This window comes from Geospiza fortis, unplaced genomic scaffold, assembly GCF_000277835.1.
Source record: "Geospiza fortis unplaced genomic scaffold, GeoFor_1.0 scaffold17, whole genome shotgun sequence".
NCBI classification, from domain to species: domain Eukaryota; kingdom Metazoa; phylum Chordata; class Aves; order Passeriformes; family Thraupidae; genus Geospiza; species Geospiza fortis.
This window is the reverse complement of record NW_005054438.1, coordinates 1,468,494-1,476,475: the sequence shown is the minus strand read 5'-3', so window position 1 is coordinate 1,476,475 and position 7,982 is coordinate 1,468,494. Positions and strand designations below refer to the sequence as shown.

The following is a 7,982-nucleotide window of genomic DNA, read 5'->3' as shown; positions in this document are numbered from 1 at the left end:
CAGAGGGGTTCGGGAGGTGCCGCTGTGCTAACCCGCACCCACCATTCCCCCCCGGCCTGTGTGCTGTGGGTGTGAGGGGAACCCGCGTGCGGCGTTAGTGCGCGATTCGCCGGAATTTGTACGTGTTTCGTCGTGAGGTTTTATTGTAGCGATTATTATTATTGTTATTATTATTGGGTTTTTTTAGGTGTAGGGGTAAGGCCCAATGTCTGTGAAGAAGCACTGTGCATAGTGCCTCCCACTGTGTCCCTCACAAGCCACCCCTCATATTTCTGTCCCCCTCAAAAGCCACCACTGTGTCCATCAAAAGTCACCGACTCCCCCAAGCCACCCAATATCCCATTCACTGCCCATGGAACCCCTCCGAAGCCACTCACTGTCCCTCAAAAACCACCCACTGTCCCTCAAAAACCACTCAGTGTCCCTCAAAAACCACTCGTCCCCATCAAAAACCACCCACTGTCCGCCTCAAAAGCCAGCACCATCCCACTCACAAGCCACCCACTGTCCCTCAAAAACCACCCCTGTCCTCCTCAAAAGTGACCCTCTGACCCCTCAAAAGACACCCCTGTCCTCAAAAGCCACCACCATCCCACTCACAAGCCACCCAGTGTCCCTCAAAGGCCACCACCGTCTGTTGCCACCAAGGACACACACGCCCAGGTCCCGGTGGGTTTTGGCTCAGCCCCTTTGTAACTGCTGATTTGAAAAAAAATTATAATGGCCATTATCATTGCTTTAGGCTGGCTTCTGATCGTGATTATCCGCTTTGAATTAAATACCTGAATAGGGCTTTATGTGTCAAAATGCAAGTATTAAAATAGAACTTAAGAATTACAAGATTCCTCTTGTTTTTGTCGAAGGCTAATCTGGCACGTTATCTTTTCATTAAGGACAGCTCTAGAGATTAGCATCTAATCCCATACATGTTTTCAGTGTGCTTTCAGATATCCCACCTAAGTCACAAATACTCTGAAGCAGCTGTAGAATCCCTGGAATGTTTTTAGGGATGCGTTTAAGCCTCTTTTTTTGCCAAGGTTTTGTTGCAAATGGGCTAAAACCCACGTAAGGGAAGGCGATGTACCTTACTGGGTCTGGCTCCTTTTTCGCCTCTGCAGATCTTGGGGGTTTGTTTTGTCATTGCTGGCTCTTTTGGTAGCTTTGGAAACTGGGGAGGCTGCTTGTGAAAGGAGTGGGGTTTTTTTTCACTCAGGGACTTGTGCCCTGATGCGAGTGTGGCTTTGTGAGCCAGCACAAAACCCCAGCAAAGCTCTTTGGAAGAGCTCCCTGCTCCGCTTTGCTGTGCAGACAACTGCTCTGGCACGGGGGCTGCTGTGGTGATGGGAACAAACAACTGGGAAAGCACTTGCATCTGTTCCCATAAACCAGTTTGTGCAGTGAGGCTGGCTGTGCTGCCAGGGGAGGATTTGGGGAGCTAACCTGAGCTTTCTTCTTCTTCTTCTTTTTTTTTTTTTTCCCCCTCATGTGTACTAAGTTACTTCTCAGCCAAGCAGAAACTAGTTGGTCTTGCATAATTTCTCAGCTGTGCTTCTCCAAAAGGGCCTGTGGCACCGATGGAGGATCTCTGTCCTAAATTACCCTGCTGAAAGGTGGTCTTACACGTGTGTGTGTGTGTGTGTTGTGCTGTGCAGATATTTATTAACAGTATTTTTAATTTGTCAGGTCCCCTGGTGAAAGGGCAGCCAGTGGAACAGAGCCCATGCATGACTTGTATAATTCTGTTGGAGCAAGTCCAGAAGAGGCCATGAAATTGATAAGAGGACTGGGGCACCTCCCCTACAGAGACAGGCTGGGAAAATTGGGTGTTCATCCTGGAGAAGGTTGTGTGCAGACTTCAAAACACCTTTCAGAATCTGAAGAGACTTGCAAGGAAGCTGGAAAGGAGCTCTTCATCAGGGACTGGAGTGACAGGATGGGGGGAATGGGTACAAACTGGAAAAGGGGAAATATAGGTTAGATATTAAGAAATTTTTCATTTTGAGCATGGTGAGGCCCTGAAGAGGTGCCCATAGCAGCTGTGGCTGCCCCTGGATTCCTGGCAGTGCCCAAGGCCAGGTTGGACACTGGGGCTTGGAGCAGTGATCTTCCAACCCTTGATGTTCTTTGAGTCTATAGTTTTGTCACTCTTACAAATACATGATTTGAGAAATTTTGAATGCATTCCTCCAAGATTCTGTGATTCAATCTGATTGTATTTCATGATTGAGTCTGATTGACTTGATGTTATTAAAGTTTATGGTTGCCTTATATTCCTGTAAATCAGATTTGTCTTGATCCTAATGAAATCTAGGGAAGGAATTCATTCTCTAGAATGATTGGGGGTTTAAGTTGTCTCTAAGTAGGTTAATTTTGTCAAATGTACCATTCCCAATTATTTGAATGTATTCTGGTTTTTCAAGATCAGCTTGTTTATGAATGTATTTTCCAACATTTCTAATTTTAGATGCTTTGAGGGGGGGCTTAGTTTGATATATTTTTTATCTTTTTGTGTGGTTGCAGCTGTTATTACCAGGTGCATGTTTGTTAACTATAAGGTTTGTTCTCCATTTGGAGTATCCAATAACTGCTCAGATTAACTTTGGATCATACTTGCCAACAAGCTTTATCACTGGAATTTTGTTAAAAACTGAGCCCCTGCAAAATGTAGAATGTAAAGAAACTTCAAAGAAAATAAAGGATGATAATACATGGGCATTGTGAGCAAATTAACATGTAAAAGCTAAAACACTAAAACACTGGTTGAAAGTAGGAGAATTACTGGTTTTCATTGTGTAAATATTGCACTGAAGGGCAAAATTGTGTCCTCTGAATAGTTCAGTGTTTTTGACACTAACATTTTTCAATATAAAAATAGTTGAAATGAAGTCATATCCTGGAGATAATTGTCTTTTTTTTAGATCTGTAGTTTCAGCTTTTTTACATGTAGAGATCCTAGAATTTTCTTTAATGAAGATTTGGACCTTGTGTGATTAATTTAAATCCAATCAGGTTCTTTTCCTGCAGAGAACCTACAAGTAGCTCAGATACCCTGAGGCAGTCCTCTATTAGCAGCTGGGAAAGAGGTTTTGAGACAGGAGTTTGGTTTTGAGGGAGGAGAGAGGATAACGACAGAAGAAGCAGCTTGATTTCTATGGGGGAACCCTGACTAGATGGAAGTGCTAAGATTTTTCATCTTGGTAAATTTTCTTTGAGTCTTCTGTCCATGCAGAGTGATCTGTTCTGTACTTTGGTGGCTTTGGGAGTGTGTCCTGCTGGAGCACCTTGGCAGTCGGGCTTCTCCAGCTCCAACTCCTCCTGTAAGCACTGTAAAAGTGGAAATGCAAAACCCCAGCCACAGGGTTTTGTCTCTTGCTTCTCACCAAATCCTCTGGAACTGATTATTGTCAAGGACATATTGCAGAGGGAGATGGTTAATCTCTGAGAAACTGCCTTCTATCTCTCTGCCCCTGAAAATCTTACAGTGGGGCAAATGCTGTGGCTCTTATCCCATTCCTTCAGACACCGGCTTCTATCCCAGAACTTCTGGGATGTGGAGCACAGTTACCTGGGATCACAGAACACACGTGAATGAACCCATTTCTTTGAATGCAGATGTTCCTGGGAACTCTCTCTATTGATTCCAAATATTCTGCCAAAACTTAATGACTTGGCAAAATGCAAACACGGAGTTTTCTCATTGCTGACAGCTGTGCACTGTAAAGGGTGCCTGGATTTTTATTTATTTCTTCTCATGTGTTCCGATGACACTTCCTATAACAAATACTAGCAGGTAAAGTAAGGAATCTTACTTTTTCTGGTTAAAACCTGTCACTTATCTTGTCATGAAAGTAGAGACACTTCCCAGTATTCAAAGGGAAACCCAGACAGTGAGATACACAATGTGAGCATTAAAAAAAATTTGCTATTTCCATTACTGGTGTAATACAAGACACACAGACAAGACTCTTCCTGAAGATGTAAATTTCTTACCATGAAAATAAGTATAATACAGAATAATTTAAAAATACCTTCATTCCTGGCATTGCTTCTGAGTGCCAAGTCTTGAGCTTTTTTAGCTGTCAGCCTCATTCTTCTGCAAATAGCACAATCTCGTTAATATTTTCCACTTGGAGCCCACATGCAGCAGCTCGAACAGGTTCAGATAAATGGTGCCAGACAGTGCCAAGCTGGGTGGCAATATTAACCTGGAAAGCTGTTAAATAGCAAGAAACACATTCCTGTTTAAAAAGGTGATTTTCCACAGGTTGGACAATGATTCAGAGACAAATAAGCCACAGGTATTGGTGTGTGTGTTTTTTTTAAGTGGGCAGACAGTCATGGGTTACTATGATTAAAGCATAAAAAGTCTTCATTTGCAGCTAGGAAGGGGTTGCGAATTCGTGGGTATTTCTAAAAAACATGTTGATGAAAAGCTGCAGGAGCAACTGAAATAGAAAATCTGTCACAGCACAGCAGATACGGTGCAATTTTGTGTTAGCAGCTCTCCCAGCTCCGTGCAACTACAGCTGGAGTTTGGTGTCTGAGCCTTCTAAAATTAAAATCTTGAGTATTCTGATTACAGTGGAAGTGTGTAAGAATATTAAAAAGTGACTTTGGTTTCCTAGTTACAAGCGTGTTCATCCCAGCTCATTGTGTATGTAAAGAAATTCAGGAAAAACCAAATGGAGAGATGGATGATATGGCAAGCATTTTCTGTCATTCTATCCAGACAATAAGTTCAAGCAAGGAAAAGCAAGAAAAATATTTTTTTCTGGTGCTTATTTTTAAAAACAAATAAATAGGAGGACTTATGTTTTGGTTCATGTTTAACAAAATTAATTTCCAGGAAGAACAAACGGAATGATAATGCAAAATTTTGCTTTAGTACAGTAATTCTGTTAACATCCTGCTTTCCTGTAAATGTGGCTTTAGGGATTGAGTTTCTTGGCAGAAAGCAGCGTGGCTGTAGCCTGAGTTCTTGAGAAGGTTCATGTAAGTGAATCAGAGAAAGCACCAAAGAGCTATTAGGGCTATGGCACACTGGAAAAGTGAGCTTGATGCTTTCACTCCTCAGTATCAGTCACTTTGGCCTCAAATGGGAACATTCTGGGGTCAGAGATTCCACAGAGATGGACAGCAATTTCCAGAATTTCAGCCAGTCCATTTGTGTTTGTGCAACGCTGAGATGCTGGAAAAGCGTGGTGTATGTTGAGTAGATGATTTTTCTTTTCAGCAATTGTATCCAAGTGTTAGAGGTGATGTGTGGTAAGTTCTTGTCAAGTAAAAAGTGCTAAAGTTAGGAAAGAAAGGTACTGGATTGGTGAAAAAATAGGTTTTCATTTCTTTGTTTCATCAGATAGCGCCAGGGCACTGTTGTGTCACTAATTTAATTTAATTTCTGATCTTAACAAGCTGGTTCTTAGATGACAAAATGTCTATTTCAAGGAGAATTTGCAATTTATAACAACTTCAGACTTATTCTTGTGCCTTTCTGTGCACTCTAAAGACATGCCCATGGTGTGAGATGAGGAAATAGCACTTGCTTTCAGGCCATGAGCAGCAGTTCTGCCCTGTGACAGCTGAGGGACAGCTTTGCATTGCTATGGCCTGGGCACTCTGACTGATGTCACCTCCACATGGATTTATCCATTACTGAGGGGAAGGCTCAAGTGGCAGAGAAAAAATAGCCAAGATACAGAATTATTGATGTCTTCATATTCAGGCTACTGACTGAATTTATTGTTGATTCTGGGCTGTAAAATTACATTCTATGCATGATGAATTCAGCCCCCAGAACAGAATGGGGATTTCTTTAGAAAGTGTTGCTTTTCAGTTCTGAAGGACAGGAGCAGTGCACTGGACGAGGCCTTTTTGCCTGACCTGCTTTTCTGTCAGTTTAACACTCTTTCCCCCAGTTCCCTGTGGCAGTTCATTACCCAGGAGCCAGTGATACATGGGCAAGAGAGAAGCTGATTGCCTCTCCAGAACCAGCATCCTGCTGGGGACCAAAGTGGCTGTAACATGTTAAATTCCAGGCATTTGGGAACTACTTGTGCTTACACAGCTCTGTGTGTACATTGAATTTTGAATGCTGAATGTGAAGAGACAAAATTTCTCCGTGCCATTACACAGTCGGCTTCCCCTCTCTCAATTATATAAATGACATCTCTCCAATGTCTTTCTCTTAGTTATGTTCACAGAGGTCATAGCTCTGTGTCACAAGAATAGTCCTGGAAAGCCACAGCACAAGGATTTCTACAACTCTGATGGTAAAATCCCACATGAGCTGTGCTGTTTGTTTTGTCAGACCCTTGGTGACTTCTTACAGCATCTTCCTTGGTGTTGTCATGGACCTTCTTGAGGGGGAAAAACACACAAACTTGGAAAAAAAAGGTTTTAATGGGCAGAACTAACCAGATCTACTGAGAGCTGATCAAGTAATTGCACAAAGGATAAAGATATGCAGACAAATCTGGCTTTAAGCTTTTTTATTTTTATATTTTGTGATGTTTGTGTATCTGAAGCATTATTGTCTGTATTTCACTTGCTGTGAGGGCTGATGACTCAGGACTAGGAAAAACTTATGTTGACATTGGGCCTCAGGTTGAAATTGCCTTCAGGGTTATGCAGGTGTATTTTGGTGCTGGGCTAAACGATTATGGCACTTATCTGGCCAATTAATGGCTAATTAAAGCACAGAAAATATCAAAGTGGCATAGAAGAACTCAGCTGTGGCATTTCAGTGAAGGTGGCTGTTCTTTCTCCTCTTGAGGTCTCCTCCTCTTTCCAGAGTAGCACAAAGTATCAATAAAGTTGTCTTTAAAATACAAAAGAGAAGTTCCCTGTTGGAGAGGACATGGTGAAAATGCAAATTTCCCTTTGCATGTGGACGAGGAATTGGGAAAAGGCAGAGGGTGTCATGCTGCAAGGATGGCATAGGGGGGAATTGCAGCTGGAACCTGACACACTCACAGGAGAGTTTTGCATTTTCCAGGCTAATCTAGAGTAGCTGAGGAATCTGACCCCTGCAGTCTTGTCAATGGACTCTCCAGCTACTGAAGGGACATATTTTTTTCCCAGGAATCTGTAGAAATGTGTGATGTACAACAGAAATTCTCTCTTCTCCCCTCTGCCTGGATATGGGGGTTTCCTCCCTTAAGCAGGAGTTTTTTTCATTTAAATTAAGACTGTAAAAGTTCTGTGAATGTGGAAAGTCTCTTCATTGGAAACTTTTCCCCCATTGCTTCCCAGCTGCTGCAGACCTGAGAGCTGCTCTGGTCTCATTTTATTTATTAGGACTACACTGGAAGAGAGAAAGCGAGAGTGGGACCTGGCAATTCGTGGTGTATTTGACATCCTGTTTTAAAAAAGATGATAAACAGATTTTTGATTTATTTTATATCTTTAACTGGCAGTGTCACTCTTGGAGACAGGCTGGCATGTGTGGTACTTTGGGTGTTGCCTGGCTTTTGTGTCTGAGACCTGCAGAAGGGCAAACCTGTCCATGTTAGCTTGTAAGAGAGAAATTCTCCACTGTACCTGCTTAGAGCTGCAGTAACCAACACTGTCTTAGAGTTGCTGTTGGCCAAATGTTTTTGAGAGAATATGTCTGGAATTATTTTGCTGTAAAAGCTAAAATGACACACTTTGTTCCCTTGTATGTTTCATCATTCCCTCTATTTTAGGTCAGATGATTCATCTCTGCATTACTGGTTCTGCATTTCCATTGCCTTAATTGGGATTTCAGAGTCATTGCAGTCTGTATAGAATTGTCAATGCTATTTCTAACAACATGCAGATTTCTTCCTTCCCTTCATTCCTCCCTTCCATGGCAGGGGATGTTGGAATTAGATGATCTTTAAGGTCCCTTCCAACCCAAACCATTCTGTGATTCTCCTCTTCCTCTCTCTTCTCTGCTTTCCCTGGTGCCCCTTCCTCACCTTCCTCAGTCCCAGGTGGTTTCTCTCCTCCTGTCTTTGCTG

At 42.4% G+C, this 7,982-nt stretch overlaps 1 long non-coding RNA gene across 1 annotated transcript; it reads left to right on the top strand.

The window, feature by feature from the left end:
- Nucleotides 1–10: 10 nt before the first annotated feature.
- LOC115948595 lies at nt 11–2,712 on the top strand. Its single transcript, XR_004082401.1, has 2 exons — nt 11–118; nt 1,684–2,712. It is a non-coding gene; the product is annotated as an uncharacterized LOC115948595 (long non-coding RNA).
- Nucleotides 2,713–7,982: the final 5,270 nt, after the last annotated feature.